This window comes from Gymnodraco acuticeps, unplaced genomic scaffold (genome assembly GCF_902827175.1).
Source record: "Gymnodraco acuticeps unplaced genomic scaffold, fGymAcu1.1, whole genome shotgun sequence".
NCBI lineage: Eukaryota > Metazoa > Chordata > Actinopteri > Perciformes > Bathydraconidae > Gymnodraco > Gymnodraco acuticeps.
In genome coordinates, this window is record NW_022992062.1 from 245,841 (window position 1) to 264,361 (window position 18,521).

Here is an 18,521-nt window from a genome sequence, read left to right on the forward strand (position 1 = left end):
GAGACATAATTTATTCATGTTTCTCGTCGAAACATGAATCAATCATGTAGAACTATTTTAATCTTGAGGGGTGTAGTTCTATTAATCTCAATCATGTTAAGAAATAAGAAAAAAGTTATGTTTGTCTCTGTAACTCCGCCCACTGAGCACATGCGTCAGCAGCTTGCTCTGCAGCGATTACTCAGCTTCTAATTATTATTTACAAATATTGTATCATAAATTAATATGGTCGGACTCAAACCCGTACTTTAATAGTTTCGTAATTGAACCTGAACAATATGGCACTTTAATGGACAAGATGTAAAGCAGAAAACAATTGCTAAATATATTTATTTTTAAAAATGTGAAGCTTTTTCTTTTTTAAACAAAGGAGGGGGGAAGGGGGTTCTACCATCTTTTCCTCCCGCATCGGAGGAGTAAGCTGGTTCTGTCCCGAGAACATCTCTACAAGGTAAAAGTTCTTTGAAGTTATTTAATGTCATCAAATGTTCGTCATATTTACAGGTTATCACAAGACGCATTGTTTGCAAAAAGCAGAGTTCACATTTGCCGTTACAACGAGCAACGTAAATACAGCTGTCAATTTGTAAACATTGTCATTCACTGGTGTTAGCTAGGATAAAGCCATGAACATCATAAAGTGAGTTTATATTGATTGACTTGTGTTTAGCGTGTTTTTATACTGTGAGTATTTGTAGAGCGTAAGTCCGACAGTTGCTTGATTCACAATATTTAAAACTATGAACCTTGCCCAAAGTGATGCACATTAAACCGAGCTCAGTGGGGAGGGGGGAGTCATAGATGATGGATGAGCTTGCGGCATGTTTGCATTTCTATACGTCTTGTTTAAAATGATTGTTCATGCTGTCAGGCGGTGGAGAACTTTACTGCGTCGGTCCGGCTCTGCATGTCTACTCTTGTGCCGACTTTTAAGGGCGCTGATGCAGGTTGTAGGCCTACCTTACGTTAAGCGACCATCTTTACCCATTTAAGGTGTTGATTGTTAAAGATACAGTATTGTCTGTGGGACCGCAGTGTTTTCCCTAAAAAACTGTGTTTATGTCTCTGCTTTGATCCGCTCTGTGTTCATGTAAATACCGTAAATACACACAGATCAAAACAGAGACACAATATTGTGTGTGGGGGTGTGTCCCGGAAAGCGACACTTGATACTGGAAAGTGGAGGATATTAATGATTGTGTTACATTTTAGCAGCGGTGCACATACCATGAATATGGGGGACATGCCGGACAGATCAAGTAAGGGTGACGATCCACCCGCTGTGAAATGAACTTATCTTCCATATTTGCCGTACACTTGTGTTTACGGAAGTTGAGATGTTTCTCGGTTGTGATTGGTTGTTCCTCGTCACATGACGAGCGGTGCGCGCTAGTGATGGCAAACTGAAGCTTTGAATGAAGCATCGAACCACTTGGACAATTGTGTCGGAAATAGGTTCATTTCTCGAAGCTTCAGTTACAGCGACCTCTCCTGGCGAAGTGCAAGGCTGCAGTGGGTTTAACGTATCTTTGCCTTGAAAAATATTCGATGCACACACACACACTAAGACTGAATATCATGTTCTATTTGCAATTAAAGATTGATAATTGTGTGTATTGGGTTATTGAGAAGAGAGAGAGTGCTAGACATGTTTTTGGGCGGAGAGGGCCTTTTATCAGTTATTAAAGTTGAAAAGCAATTATTTATTCAGGGATTTGAACCAGCTGCAGGAGGACATCGCCGCATTCGGGCTGCCGGCTCTATCCACTGGGCTATCTATTCCTTAAAATATTTAACTGTTTTTATATTACTCATAATTGTCTTTTTGTTCACAACTTCTCCACATTTCGAAGTGTTTCCCGAGCCAGAACGACCTATCTTTCTTCCTGGCTTGCTCTATAATGATATATGCAATACCAACAACAACTCAACAGCAACAAAGCAAACTACGACAACAACCCACACATTGTGCATTGTTTAGAGCGGTCATAAAGTGTTGAAGCGCTCAAATTTGAAACTGTTTCAACCTGTCACCTGTCAGAATCGAGACGAGGCAGTGCATTGAATCGCGTGAATGGACCGCGAACCAGTCAAGTGATTCATTCAGGAAATGAAGCAGTTGCTGCTTCGGACGTCACATGTCACGTGATTTGAAGCAAGCTTCGAAGCACTGCTGATATGGAATAGGAAGTCCAGGGTTGAAGCTCCGTTTGAAGCTTAGCTTCAGTGTCAAACTGCCATCACTAGTGCGCGCTGCTGCAGTGCATGTCTCCATTGAAACCAATGGAAATGAGCTCGCAACGCTGATGTGTGCTCCGTACAAAGTTGTACTCATTGCATTAGTGTAGGCTACTGTAGCTTTTTACACTGGAGGCGCCCATCTCGGCCGAAGTCGGTTCATATTAACCTAAAGGTACATAATTAAATGGTAAATGTCTTCTTTAAGGAGCAGAACAGTTTTGTTTTATTTGTGTGTGAATAATGAAATAATTTCCAATATGTTTTTCTGTGATAGGTCATTGGTGTGGAGAAGATTGACCTCAGCCTTGCTTTGAACATTGTTCCAAAGGCTCTGTAGTAAATGGTGAGTATTCAAATGTTTTGTGTGATTTACTTGACTAACTTAAACTTGATCTTTCACTAATTGAAAACTGGTATTAGTTTGACAATTTCTGAATATGTATTCATAACATTTACATACTGCAAACATTGCAGGGATATACACATGTTCTGATTTATTAGGCAAAAGTTATTCAGTTGGCAAAAGCCAAACATTCTGCGATAAAGCCTCCTTCACAAAAATGATCATGTTTTGTTTGTTGAAATGGCTATAAGGGTGTTTCTTGTAGTCTTATATTACAGTAATACTTACTTTAAGTCGCTTTGGAAAAAAATGTAAATGTAATGTAGTCTAACCTGGTTGTTCGTACTTGATATAAAAAGTTATTCTCACTATGGAGCCAACACAGGAGTCATGTGGTCCCTTCTCCGTGCTCTGGTCAATACATGTTGAATTAGCTGAAACAACTTCACTGACTTGTTGGTACACCCTGATAATAAAGAGCTACAATAAGCTAGCCTTGAAGTAACAAATGCATGGACTAGTTTCTCTGCATCGTTTTGAGGCAAAATATGCCTGGTATGTGATTTTGTAAATACATTTAGCACACAACTACAATCATAACCCTGCACCAACCTGTGAACCTTCGGGGATAGAGCCTTCAGTATGGCAGCCCCCACTCTCTGGAACGCTCTCCCTGCGGAGATCCACAACATCCCCACACTTGACGCCTTCAAAAGGGCCCTCAAGTCCCATCTGTCTGCCAAGGACTTCGGCCCCAAATCTATTTGTTGTTTTGTCTGACTGCCTTTTGTTATGTTATGTTTGTTTATACTCCTGTTCTTCCTTGTAAAGCGACCTTGTGTATTATGAAAGGCGCTATAGAAATCCAAGTTATTATTATTATTATTATTATAACATCATTAGAAAATGAAATGATTTCATGATTTTTATGACTGTGATATTTAGTTTTCTTTGATAAATGCGGAGTTTAAGCGCATAACAACCCTGCCCCTCCAATCAAGAGTTCTCTCTCAGCTGGATGTGCTGTCTGACAAACTTCTGAAGGTTTTTGAGAAGAGAGGAGGACAGATAGGCCAGCGTCTGAACTGTATTATGTCAAACATGACTCAAGTCAGAATTCATTTTAAGGAAATATTAGGGCCGGGACTCGATTAAAAAAATTAATCTAATTAATTAGAGGCTTTGTAATTAATTAATCGAAATTAATCGCATTTTTAATCACATATAAATATTTGACCTAAGAACAGTGAGAAGCAATTTTTTTCACATGGATTTTAGTATACCATTAGGCGCATTCACACCGCAGTACTTTTCCCACAAAGGTTCATGAGAACTTAGTTCATGAGAACTCTTTGAACCTGGGGGTGGATTAGTCAAATTAAGCCGCTGACGTCACTTCTTCTTCTTCTGCTTTGGGTTTACTGGCAGGCCGCAAACCACTTCACGGCGTATACTGCCGCCCAAAGTCCCCGGCCGGAAGTCCCCGGAGTTGGGGAAGGCTTCAGTAGAAGCTGCTGGGAGTCCCAGCAGCCTTCCGAGTAAATCGCCAGAACGCCGACACCTCCTCATCTCCACCGCTCCCATGTTTTATTTTGTGTTGCCATAAGTTAGTCTCTCTGCGTTTCTGCGCTGGGCTAATGCTAATAATGCTAATGCGAGGATAATAAAATGGCGGCTTCACAAAACTTTTTGGGAGTTTTACGGGGCGTGGTTTGCAATCCGCCCAGCCAATCAGAAATATAGCTCTTTTCTCACAAGAGAGCCGTACGAAAGTCCCTGCTCTCTAGCAGCTCTCTGCTCTCTAGCAGGGACTTTCGTGGGGGTAAAAAGGTTCTCATGAACTAATTTTAGTACCGGCTCTTTTTGGTGTGAACGCGATAAAAGAGGCTAACGTCCACGCTAGCTGCTATATGTTTTGCATTGAGGTGATACTTGAGGCTTGATGTGCTGCGGTGATATGCGAATTCCTTTTTGCATAATTTGCACACAACCGTGCTCTTATCAACGCTTCCATCCGTCCGTTTTTTAAAACAACATTTCCCACTGTTGTTCACTGTGGTTTGTTGTTGTCTGAAGTCATGAACGTTAGTTGGTGCTCCAGTATAATCGGTACGCCTGAAACTCATCCAGTGAGAAACGTTCCGCGGTGCAAAAATAAGTGCGATTAAAATGCGTTAATTTTTTTAACGCGTTAATTGTTGTGTAATTAATTAATCTTAATTAACGCGTTAAAGTCCCGGCCCTAGAAATTATACATCGAGTCAATAGTGTACACATTTCATTGAGCAAAACAGATTCTTTCTTTTCTTATTCCCTTTCACTTAGGTTGATGTCGATTTAGGGCGGGAATGTCTTCTCAAGGGGCTGTGTGTGCACCTCTGTGTGTATACCCCAATGAGGACCCAGAAGTGCTGAGAGAGTTTGTGGTCAGTAGAAGTAATATTTGACCTTTTGATTTTTTTGTTGGACTTTAAAATATGTATTTATTGAAACACCACATAGTAAAAAGCCTAGTGTGTGAACATCCCTGTTTTTTGTTTAATAGCCAGACTACACTGAAAAGCTAGAGGGCTTTTAATTTAAAACGGATACAGGAAGTGAAACATTTTTTATCAGGTCAGACAGGAGTATATCAGATAACAAGGAGGCTTAAAAGTACTGAAATCTGACCAAATGTACTTGTTAAACACAGGGCCTTAGTAATGGGTATATGTATTGATTTGTTAGATCTCACTCTGTTCCTTTTGTGACTGTGCTCTGCAGGCAGAAGATGAAGACGTCATTCTGCGGTCCATTCAGGGGATTATAGTGGGCCTTTATGTTGTCAAACACAATTCCACCATGAGACCAGAGGACAGAGGAGACCAGAGGACAGAGGAGACCAGAGGACAGAGGAGACCAGAGGACAGAGGAGGACAGAGGAGACCAGAGGACAGAGGAGACCAGAGGACAGATGAGAGCAGAGGACAGATGAGAGCAGAGGACAGATGAGACCAGATGACAGATTGTCCTGGAAGGCCAACAGGTACTAACCGATGTGGACAACATTGCATTAGCTGCTACCATGCAGTTTGGACTCATGTATGCCATGAACCTGAACTACCCCCCTAAACTAAATTGCACGTTGGAAGTGCTCCAAAAAAATGTAATGGAGCTAGACGGCAACATGCTCTCCAAGAAAGCACAAGCGTTTTTCAACGTGCATTTGAGTGAGCTGTTGCCATGGACCATTGCTGATTGGTCCACCTGAAGATACAGGAGTATTTCAGCTGCAGCCATGTAGTCCATCTGCCCTCTCACCGACCTCTCCTACTCCCAACTCTGTGTCTGTGGTAAAAGATCTGATCTGTTGTTCTGTGTTGTACATTTTTGTATTATTGTAAAGCTAAGCTATAATGTAACCTGTCTTGAGGACACGCTTTGTTTTGTTTAGGAGTGAGAAACCCTTTTCGTTTGAACCCCTTTTTCTCCTGTTTTTCTGGTAGGAGTTAGGTAAGAAGCCTGTATTTTATTTTTATTTTTTTCGGCTAGGCTTTGGCGTTTTTTGTTAATGAGTTACAAAAATAAGCATTTTTTGGCCATTTGGCCGAATAAACCTTTATCCTAGTCGGGAGAATAGTTTCCTTTAAGCTTCCTTGCTGTGTTCTAACACAATAATGTATATATACATCACAAACATTTTCTATTTATTGTATTTCTTTATTTTCAATGTATTTGTTAATTCTCCTGGCATACTTTAGGCTGCATGATGGAAAAACCAAAAGCTCATCTGGATGTGTGGTGGTTGTTAATATTGTTTTATTTTTTGAGAAAAATGCATGAATGTTGTTCAAAGAAATGTGTTTGTCTTTATTGACTATTTGTTTTAAAATGTTGTGATAAATGCTGTAGATATAAGAGATTAGGATGGATCCTGTAGAAGAATGTACGAAATGCCTCTAATTACATAAAATCAATAATCTTATGTACCCCTTGAGCACTAGGTAGATTAAACAGAAAACTATAGCATGTAATTTAAACAAAACATTAATGTGGCTTTAACAGGTACAAATGAAATATACTGAGCATATTAAAAGCCTAAAATGAACATTAAAAAGTCATGTTGGTTAAACATAGGGTAAATGAATATACCTATATTCAAATGAACATAACAATTTACTGTTTCTTTGACATAACATAGTTGTGTGTCTTTAACATAATGGAATAGTTTTAAGTTCACATGTTTTTAATGTGTGCAACCGGTTTCCATATTAAAATCATGTGAATCCAACAGCCTTTTTTTCAGTGTAGGAGAATTAACAAATACATTGAAAATAAAGAAATAGAATAAATAGAAAATGTTTGTGATGCATGTACATATACATTATTGTGTTCGAACACAGCAAAGAAGCTTAAAGGAAACTATTCTCCCGACCTAAATAAAGGTGTATTGGGCCAGATGGCAAAGAAAGGCTTATTTTTGTAACTCATTCATGTAAACAATTAACAGAAAATGTCAACGCCGAAAAAATGAAATGTTCTTGCAAATCCATTATTGAAATAGTAACCTGCTAATATGAAAGGGCACTTTAATACAAGAAAGAAATGGCATTGCTTTGGAAAAACACATGAAAGTATAATAATGGCCTGGTTTCTCACCACATATGCACTAAAGAAAGTATTACAAATAAAAACAAGAACTGACATTTTGAAGTAGCGCAATTAGATCAAGACAATTCTGCAAATCTGACATCGCACTTTGATGCAAGTGGTACATTCTGAAACACATGGAAAAACACACATTTTTTAAACATGCAAATCAATACAGCACAAAGCATGAGCAAAGGAAGTGCAAGACAGTTGTATCGATGAAAGTCCAGTATGAATGCTGTAAAAGTGCACAATGGTCCATGGCAACAGCTCACTCAAATAGCTTGTTTTTAAACGCTTGTGCTTTCTTGGAGAGCATGTTGCCGTCTAGCTCCATTAACATTTTCTGGAGCACTTCGAACGTGCACTTCAGTTTAGGGGGGTAGTTCAGGTTTATTGCATACATTAGTCCAAACTGCATGGTAGCAGCTAATGCAATGTTGTCCTCATCAGTTAGTACCTGTTGGCCTTCCAGGACAATCTGTCCTCTGGTCTCATCTGTCCTCTGGTCTCATCTGTCCTCTGGTCTCATCTGTCCTCTGGTCTCATCTGTCCTCTGCTCTCATCTGTCCTCTGGTCTCATCTGTCCTCTGGTCTCATCTGTCCTCTGGTCTCATCTGTCCTCTGCTCTCATCTGTCCTCTGGTCTCATCTGTCCTCTGGTCTCATCTGTCCTCTGCTCTCATCTGTCCTCTGGTCTCATGGTGGAATTGACAACATAAAGTCCCACTGTAATCCCCTCAATGGACCGCAGAATGACGTCTTCATCTTCTGCCTGCAGAGCGCACAGTTGCATGATAGGATCAAGGGGAAGTACCCAAAGAGTACAGTAGAGGGTGGAGCCTGTGAGACATATGACTGCTTTACCTGTCTTTATCAATATCAACAAAAAGTCATACGGACATCATACGGAAATGTTTTCCTGGGGCGCTTCCCCTTAAGAAAACAAAACAAAATGAACTCAACATTAGAGACTCTTTTATATTTGAACCACCAAATGAAGCCAACATTTGCCACTGGTATAAATAGCAAAGGGTCCTTTCTGAAAAACATCTTGAATTGGCCATCAGGTCACATCTGGCACAGTGATAAACACATGCTGTATATAATCTGTATTTCTGCCCTGAAGCTGCTAACATTACAACACAAAGAAGCAGATATTGGCATTGTAGAAACCATTATTGTTTCTACCAATGTAACAAACAGATGCAACAATCCCACCACCTTACAAAACATGTGGTAAAACAGCTCTTTGTCAGAGATTAAAACTATGTCACAGAGAATAAGCCAATTCAACAAAATCATGATTGTATTCTGAGAGCTTTTCTGCAAATGATTGACATTTATTCTGAGAGGGTGCAGTTGCACTGGCCTTCAAAATAAAACACTATTCTTGTATGGAGGATTGTATCTGTAACTGATCCTGTCAAACGCCTCAGGGTAACTTAGCTATTCTTCTCTGGACATTATTTTGTGTTAATACATGATGAAATTATGTCAATGGCTCTTTTATGAAATGATGAATGGCACCGAAAACCAGGCCCGGTTCTACGGGGGTGCATAAGGGTGCATTGCACCCTCAGTTGAGTCGTTATGCACCCTCATTTGAAAAATTAAAAGTGAAAAAAAAAAAAATCAAAAGTGAAAAATATTACATAATAACAATAATAATAATAATAGTAGTAGTAATAATAAGAAGAAGAAGATAGTTGAAATAAAATAAATTGTGGTTAAATAACATTGTCTGCTGCATTTATTTGGTCAATTTAAACGGTAAGTAACGTTATAATGTCAGGTGCGCGTGACATGTGCCGCTGCGCGTTCGTCATCTGCAAGGTGCTTACACAGCAGTCAATGATGGACATCAGAAAATGGTTAAAACAACCAGCCCTTAACACTGCATCTACTGCAGGTAATAACAGTTCAGATCATGGGGACATTACGTTACCCGCGGCCACTGTCGTGGACACTACCGTCCTCCCGCCCGCCTCGCCAGCCGCAGCCGTCTTTGTTGCCCCAAACACCGCCACCCCTCGGCGGCCCGCAAGTGCCAGAGGACCTCGGCAAAACAGAGCCTGTCCAGATATATTTAAGAAAGTACCCAACTCGCCTGTACAGTGGGGTAAGGCGCTCATTTTGCTGCTCATGGTTTCAAAACAGAGATTGGCTGGAATATTCCTGTAAAAAAGATGCCATGCCTGTAGACATTTCGGTCTTAAAAGGGGAGTGATTTGTAAAATATCCATAAAGAAAAAGTAAATCTGTTTACAGTTGTTTCAAATGGGTGTTGAGATGTATCCATAGATCTCTTAATGTTGCTCTCAAAGTGCACCAGATTGATGCTTTTAACTTCAATATTTAAAAAAAAAATCTTCCTTCTACCCTTCTTAAACTTGACCCACTTATAAAAATAGTACTTTACCACTGCACCCTCTCTAATCTCAGATGCACCCTGAGTCATTTTGTTCTGGAACCGGGCCTGCCGAAAACACAGGAAAAACAAACCCAACTCACATATAAATGCACGTGGCGAATGGCAAGGTGAATTCAGTCTGAATAAAACACGACATTTAGATATAATAGAACAAATGTAAAAAACATCCATGTATAAACAGAAATTGAAATATGTGGAGGAGGGGGGGGGGGTAACAATACAGTACAGCGAGTGTTGAGAGCAGTGCATTCAAACTGAAAAACACACATTAATAGGTATATAGAGGATATCCAGGTAGAAATGTCTATCTGACCAACAGTGGTAATACAAGTAGTCTATAACAGAAATGTGTAACAGTACAGTAACTCACAAACACTGGACTCCCAAACCAAATGATGTGGAATGAACAAAAGCTGATGTTTTTTGTCGTTTTTCTCTGATGTGTTTTTCGCTCACACACAAATCACTGCCAGTGTCCCGGGTCAGCAGGGGGTCCTCGGGGTGCTGCCCTCCTCTCTCTCCTCCCTCTCAGGGTGAGCCACAGTGGGTGAGGGGCTCTAGGCCATGACGTCCTCCAGCGCCGGCAGGAAACCCTTCTCCGTCAGGTGAGCCTTCAGGGAGTTGAAGATGTGGAGCTGCTGGTCGATGCGCAGCGCCAGGAGCTGCTGGATCACCTTGCTGGGGTCCGGGCCCCTGAGAGGAGAGGGGAGATAATTAGGGAGGGAAATTACTAAGATTAGAACCGTCAAATCTCTCCATCGATCCCAAATAAATTGATGGGCGGTAGAAGAATAAATACGTGTATTTATTTATTTGTATTATATAAACTATTTTGTATGTTCTTTCACAGTATGACTATGTATGTCATTAAGTATAGTATTGCTGTCATGCTATGTTCTGTCTTTGTTATCTCTTGTTGGCTGTTCTGTTTGTCTTCTATGTTGAAAAGAAGTCTGTACCATTGCTAACACTTGTATGCTTCTTCTCAATGAAAATATTTGAAACAAAAAATATGAACATGTTAAACTTGAGGACTCCTTTTCTGAGGGTTCAAGCTGGAACCACGTGCTTTATCTGCTTTGAGTTTGTTTATAAAAAGTGCTGGAGCTTGACTGCATAGCATTTTTACAGCCTGATCTACATCGTGAACTCAATATGAAGTTACATTTAAAATCTTTGTTTTCAGTAATCATGAAGTCTCAAAGGCACCCTACAGACATTAAAAGGGATGGTTGGATTGTTTTGAAGTAAACAAACGTGTCAGAAATCCCTACTTTGATCTTGAAGGCTCTCTTGAAGCCGCTGGCGAAGAATCCTCCGAAGGGTCCCATGATGGAGGCGAAGGAGGAGAGAGCGATGCTGCGGATCTGGAACAGATACAGACGCACCGTGGTCTGCGGAGACAAGGAACATGTGTCAGACTGAAACAGTGACCAGCAGTTCAGTCAAACTAAACTAGTTACTAGTTGTTTGGCTAAAATAGGACTTGCATCCCCAGGCTTTTAGTATCAGAATCAAACCTGGCTGAGAAAAATATGATGAGGTTGAAACATATGATACAAACCTGGTGTTAAACGGGACTTAGGTTCTGTTAATGTGTACTCTAGAAACAGCATTTAGATATATTTTAACTTTACTTAATGAGTAACACAGGATGAAAACTAAATAACATAGATGACACAATTAAAGTGTTTGAAAGGTTGCGACACAAATACATGATTCTACAAATATTATGGATCCCTCTTGTTTTTTGGCATACTGGATTTGCAATATAGTGATTTTATTGTTTCATAGTTACATTCATGTTTATATGACTTGTGATGCCAGAAAACAGGAAAGACAGATGAAGGTCAGGAGAGTCTTACCCACCCGGTGAAGGACTCCAGGACGGAGGGCATGGTGTAGTCCTGCAGCTGAAAAAGCTCCAACGGCTCGCAGTCCACCTGGAACCGGTTGGAGTCGCTGTTGAACTCCACCGGGCAGACGAAGTAACGCCAGCCGGACATCACGTAGGAGAGCTGGGGGAGAACAAGCTTCAAACACTATCACAGTTTCTTTCTTGTTAATGTACAACTTTATTATGAGTTATTTCCCAGACTAATACACCCTTCCGCTGGCTTTTAACCGACATAGGTCCCAAAACACTGTGATATCCTTCTCTATGTGAACATAGAGCCTGGATTATGAACAAACATCACAGGATTTATGTGTCTTGTACGCTGAGTTGATCTTATCCGCTTCACAAATGTTGTCCTAGATGATTGCTTTCCCTTTGATTAAACAGGCACTGATTTTTCTGCTTGAATATTTCTAGCTGTGAAAAAAGGCAAGATAATAAACAAGGTGACACAGAGAGATATTTCTGGCTGTGAAAGACTTGAGCTGTGTTTATAAGTGTTTAAATCTGCAGTGTATCTTCCAGTCGTCTCGTTAATAAATGTCAGACTTGCAGTGTGGTATAAAAGGCTAAATAAATCAATAAAATGCAGAGCGTTAAATGTGTGCAGCGGGCGACGCCATCTGGTCACAGCTTTAAATATTTTACCATGTTTATGTGCAAATGAAGAACTCTCACTGGTTCAGAACCTTTTCAAGTGAGTCACTTTTCTTTTCTGACTTTATGGGTATTTCACTTTATATTAAATATATAACAATAACAGTGCAGAACATCTAATACACTTCACTCTGAATCCAGAACAATACAACTGCAGGAGTTTGGATACAGCCAGATGTTTGCATTCATTTAGAGCAGAATCCAGCAGAGTGGATCGTGCCGTTCATCCTATGTAATCTATATGCAAAGAAAAAAGTCTAAATATTTAAAATAAAGCTGTGAAACAATCTCAACAACTGGCAGCAAAAAAAATTGTTTTTTTTAAAATGGAATAAAAGTATACATGTTGAGATAGGAAGTTCTAATATCTTAAGAGAAGAGCTTGAATATTAAAAAATATAAACTCTTCTGGCTCCTTCCTGTCTTTGGGTCTTTCTTGGCTTTGTGCTGGCTATCTTCTAGCTCTATTCAGGCTTTTTGGAGTTTCTTTCTCGCTCTATCCCTGATCATTTTCAGAACCTGAAGGCTCTATACGGACTATCTTCTGGTTCTCCTCTGGATCCATCCACTATCTCTTGTCTCTGTCCAGTGAATTATACTTGTGTTACTGGAGCAGGTAAAGCATACAACAGATACTTTCAGCATCATCGGAGCACGAAGTGGAAGCTTGGATGAAACACAGCGGACTTCTAAACAATGAACACCCACAACTTAGAAGAAATAAAGTTGGGTTTTATGAGTTCTAATATTGCAATGCAAACCCATGATGTAATGACAGTAATTAAGAATAATGTAATCATTGAATGCTCATTTCAGTAGATTTAATCAAACAAAACATAAACATATTGGACATGACCTCAAGACTGTAACCTCTTCACATTCTGTTGAAATAATCAATTACTAGCCATATCTTACATATTGCTGTTTTGAATCATTAATATGTGGATGACAGTTGAACTGAATGATGTAACATGTATGCCATCTGCTGGAAAGAAGACGTATCGCTCTGTTGGCGTCGTTTAGACACCAAAAACAGAGTGAAGCTCTCATTTCATAAACAATCTTTGAGTACAGACACCGTCCTGCAGAGAGCACACAACCCAACAACACGTTTTTGGTCTAGCATCACTTTACAAAACGTTTGCATTAAGACACTAAGACTAGCTGGTCATTTGTAAAGGTCAGTCCACCTTAAATAACGGTAACGGGGTACAGAGTCGCTTAGATAAGCGGGGAGTGCATCTGACGAAGAGATAGGTTATTGTGCTCCCTATCTCTGGTTCTTATCCTATATCTATAGAACTGCTCGGGTCTTGATAGATTGAGTGGGGAAGTTCATGAGATCTTTCTAGAGGGTTATCAAGAATAACTTTTATCCAATGACCTTCTCCCTCTCTGTCTGTGTCTGTGTATTCTCTTGTTCCGATTAACCCAGCCAAATCTTTGTTCTTGTTTTGTATCTATATCTACGCCGGGATCCAGAGTCGAGGCTGATCCTCTTGCTGTAGTCCTGTGTCTTGGATCCTCTATCCTGAGTTCTGAATTAAGTCGTGGACTTCGGGTCGTGGCTGAACCTGTCTCTGCGGTCCTGCCTTGGGTCTCGTCATGCTGCTTCCCTGATGGCTTCCACAGGATTGTAGCTGACATCCTCGTGGATTCATCTTCTTATTACAGACACATGCATTTCCTAACATTCGGTCTATATGCTGTAAAATGTATTATCTCTTTGATTTACACACGGCATCTATTGCACGTCTGTGCGTCCTGGGAGAGGGATCCCTCCTCTGTTGCTCTCCCTGAGGTTTCTCCCATGTTCCCTTTAAACTGTGGGTTTTCTCTGGAAGTTTTTCCTTGCACGTTTTTCTCATACTGATATTCTGAACAATCTGTGCTGTTGTATTAGCTGTAAAGTGTCTCTACTGTAGGCTATTTTTATTATATGTACAGCACTTTGGCTCGACCAAAAATCGTTTATAAATGTGCTATATAAATAAAACTTGATTCGATTTGATTAAAAGAGCAGTGGGTGATCAGCAGGTGAAAGGCAGGACACGGGAACTTGGTCCTGAGGAGATGTATTAAACAAGAAATAGTTGAGTCAAGGGGTCAAAGAAATGAACATTTGTGATTGTTATCGAATTGGTTGCAGGTGGGTGAAAACAGGCTTAGGGAGTAACGTATTACATTTAACGGCATTAGGTCATCAGGATACAAAATAGGCAAATGTATTCCCTTACAGTTACAGAAGCAAAAACAATCAGATAACAGGTACATTTATGTAAAACAGGGCTCATTAACAGGATAGCAATGATACAAAACATTTAGAAATAAAGAACCATACATCAAATCATCCTATACAGTGGGGCAAAAAAAGTATTTAGTCAGCCACCAATTGTGCAAGTTCTCCCACTTAAAAAGATGAGAGAGGCCTGTAATTTTCATCCTAGGTACACTTCAACTATGAGAGACAGAATGGGGGGAAAGAATCCAGGAAATCACATTGTAGGATTTTTAATGAATTAATTGTTAAATTCCTCGGTAAACTAAGTATTTGGTCACCTACAAACAAACGTTTGGCTCTCACAGACCTGTAACTTCTTCTTTAAGAGCCTCCTCTGTCCTCCACTTGTTAACTGTATTAATGGCACCTGTTTGAACTCGTTATCAGTATAAAAGACACCTGTCCACAACCTCAAACAGTCACACTCCAAACTCCACTATGGCCAAGACCAAAGAGCTGTCAAAGGACACCAGAAACACAATTGTAGACCTGCACCAGGCTGGGAAGACTGAATCTGCAATAGGTAAGCAGCTTGGTGTGAAGAAATCAACTGTGGGAGCAATTATTAGAAAATGGAAGACATACAAGACCACTGATAATCTCCCTCGATCTGGGGCTCTATGCAAGATCTCACCCCGTGGGGTCAAAATGATCACAAGAACGGTGAGCAAAAATCCCAGAACCACACGGGGGACCTAGTCAATGACCTGCAGAGAGCTGGGACCAAAGTAACAAAGGCTACCAACAGTAACATACTACGCCGCCAGGGACTCAAATACTGCAGTGCCAGACGTGTCCCCCTGCTTAAGCCAGTACATGTCCAGGCCCGTCTGAAGTTTGCTAGAGAGCATTTAGATGATCCAGAAGAGGATTGGGAGAATGTCATATGGTCAGATGAAACCAAAATAGAACTTTTTGGTAAAAACTCAACTAGACGTGTTTGGAGGAGAAAGAATGCTGAGTTGCATCCAAAGAACAGCATACCTACTGTGAAACATGGGGGTGGAAACATCATGCTTTGGGGCTGTTTTTCTGCAAAGGGACCAGGACGACTGATCCGTGTAAAGCAGGGGTCGGCAACAGGCGGACCGCGGTCCGGATCCGGACCCAGACGCCGACCTATACGGACCCGGACCTATAATCAATACATTAATAGGGGATTTCAATTTTGACGGGCCGATTCTATTTTAACCGCTGCCAACAGGGGGCGAAAGAGACGGGTGAGCGATACAGGGAGAGAAACACAGAAGAAGAGACGAGAGAGCGGCAGAGAGAAGCGGAGAGGAAAGTAAGTGAAGACAATAATTAGCGATACAGGGGGAGAAGCGGAGAGGAGAGTGAACAGGCATGTTAGCGGCAGGGAGAGACAAATCATTACACATGGCGCTCTCCAAGAAGAGGAAAGTGGACAGTGAGAACCCTGAGTGGACGGACTCATTCATGTTCATCCTGCCCACTGGGAGCACAGAGCCAGTGTGTCTCATTTGTTCAGAGACCGTGGCGCTCATTAAAAGAGCCAAAACGCCACTATGAGACAAAACACAAAGTGTTTGACCAAACATTCCCTCTCAAGTCAGAACTGAGGTCACAACAAATAAGCAGTCTCAGAGCCCAATATGATCAGTCGACCAGGATCAAAATTAAAACTAAATATCGTTCCAGGGCAGGCTAACCGAGGCTCACCAATGAGCACCTGCATGTGTGTATGAGAATGGCCCTGACACCATTCAGCCCAGATCTAAACTCCTGGCAGGACAAGCTCCAGCTCAATTCTCGCACTGAATTAAAAACAAAGTGAGTGAGGGACTGCAATATAAGAGGGAAAGAAAGAGAAACTTTATAACTGTTAAATTGTTATGTGTAAAGACTGATATTGTTCTATAATCGTCTGAAACTGTTAAGTCATGATGTGAAACGGTTAACAAAGAAAAAGGGAAACTCAAGCTGCTGCTACACTTTATTTTATTTATCTAAAATTAAGCACTTTTAAGATGCACATATTTTCAAAAGCTATTTTATTTATTTTCTCTATTTTATTTTTAAATGCAGCCCGAGAGGAACATTACACATATCCACAGTATTTACTGTATATCTGTAGAGTTCAATGTTCATTGACAATACATATTGTTGTTTATTAATTGTACTTTCTTTATTTGGCAGTCAGTTGTTGATTACATGCAGACGTTGATACAGCTGCAGGCTACTTCAATATATATCACACTAATTCATAAAGCAACTTAGACATTTTGATGTTCCGGACCTTTGCATGGGGAGATTTTCTATAACTGGACCTCGATGAATTTTAGTTGAATACCCCTGGTGTAAAGGAAAGAATGAATGGGGCCATGTATCGTGAGATTTTGAGTGACAACCTCCTTCAATCAGCAAGGGCATTGAAGATGAAACGTGGCTGGGTCTTTCAGCATGACAATGATCCCAAACACACCGCCCGGGCAACGAAGGAGTGGCTTCGTAAGAAGCATTTCAAGGTCCTGGAGTGGCCTAGCCAGTCTCCAGATCTCAACCCCATAGAAAATCTTTGGAGGGAGTTGAAAGTCCGTGTTGCCCAGCGACAGCCCCAAAACATCACTGCTCTGAGGAGATCTGCATGGAGGAATGGGCCAACATACCAGCAACAGTGTGTGAAAACCTTGTGAAGACTTACAGAAAACGTTTGACCTCTGTCATTGCCAACAAAGGGTATATAACAAAGTATTGAGATGAACTTTTGTTATTGACCAAATACTTATTTTCCACCATAATTTGCAAATAAATTCTTTAAAAATCAGACAATGTGATTTTCTGGATTTTTCTTTCTCATGTTGTCTCTCAAAGTTGAGGTATACCTAGGATGAAAATTACAGGCCTCTCATCTTTTTAAGTGGGAGAACTTGCACAATTGGTGGCTGACTAAATACTTTTTTGCCCCACTGTATATTAACACCGTAGGGAACTCAGGTGTCTTAGCAGAAACAGCAATAAGGGTGAAACATAGGATAGGACAGATATTGATTCACTCAAGAACAATACAAAACAATTGAAAATAAAGTACTTTAAGAAATAATAAATGTTAAAAGACTTATGCATAACGCAAAAAAACGAAATAAATATTACACAAGTTTACGCCATTACTCTAAACACAAAAGATATCCCTCAATTTGAGGACTTTGCATATTCTTTATACTGTATAAAACACTGTATCTCTATATGTAAACTTGGAGCCCTCAATCCAAAATAAAATGGTTCATCAACAGTCAGTGGTTAAAGTATAAATCAGAAAATCAGTATGACAAAAACATTAAACATATTGTCTACTTATGTTAATAAAGATGGAGTTCATTTAAAGGGGACCTATCATGCAAAATGCACTTTTGTACGTCTTTTATACATGAATATGTGTCCCGGTGTTCCAGGGAACTCACCAAGTGTCAAAAAACACAACCCTCTCTCTTTTCCTCCATACCCAAATCTCTAAAAACGGGGCTGCAACGGATCTGATACAGACCGATACAGATTTTAATTTATCTGACGTCAGGAAAGAGGAGCTCCGCCTATATGGCCAACTCTCCACCTATCAGGGGAATGAGAGGTTGGGCCACGGCCGGCCATTGCCGCTCGAAAGCGCTGGAGACGCTGTAGTACATATGCCAGGCCTGTAAGTGGCTCTGTAGTCTGCCACAAAAGCAGCGAAGAAGACTTCCCGCGCATGGTTGCCCTTCTGTTTATTCTCCGCTGTGGCTCTTTTTCTCCCTCCCCGAGGCAAGCGTTTGCTGCTGCAGCTGTAATTCAATGCAATCCCTCCCCGTCGAGGCAAGCACTGTAATTCTCTCCAGTTAGTCCACCAGCAGATGACAAACACCCACCTCTCCGCCTCTTCCAAGGAACGAGGGGACCGTGCGGCAGAGTTTCAGTTCGCCGGTCAACATGTCCGTTAAAGTTGAAATCTTCCAGACAAAATTAGAAAAGTGCCGGTCAAAGGTCTTCTTTGTTATTTATTGAGCTTTAAAAACAAATGAATAATGACTCTATATAATCATATA

The 18,521-nt window shown here is 40.6% G+C and overlaps 1 long non-coding RNA gene across 2 annotated transcripts; it reads left to right on the forward strand.

The window, feature by feature from the left end:
* Window positions 1-2,514: 2,514 nt before the first annotated feature.
* On the forward strand, window positions 2,515-7,459 carry LOC117537086. 2 transcript variants are annotated; one of them, XR_004567672.1, is made up of 3 exons: window positions 2,515-2,584; window positions 4,910-5,010; window positions 5,348-7,459. It is a non-coding gene; the product is annotated as an uncharacterized LOC117537086 (long non-coding RNA). The 2 variants fall into 2 exon arrangements; XR_004567671.1 differs by lacking the exon at window positions 2,515-2,584 and adding an exon at window positions 3,556-3,694.
* Window positions 7,460-18,521: the final 11,062 nt, after the last annotated feature.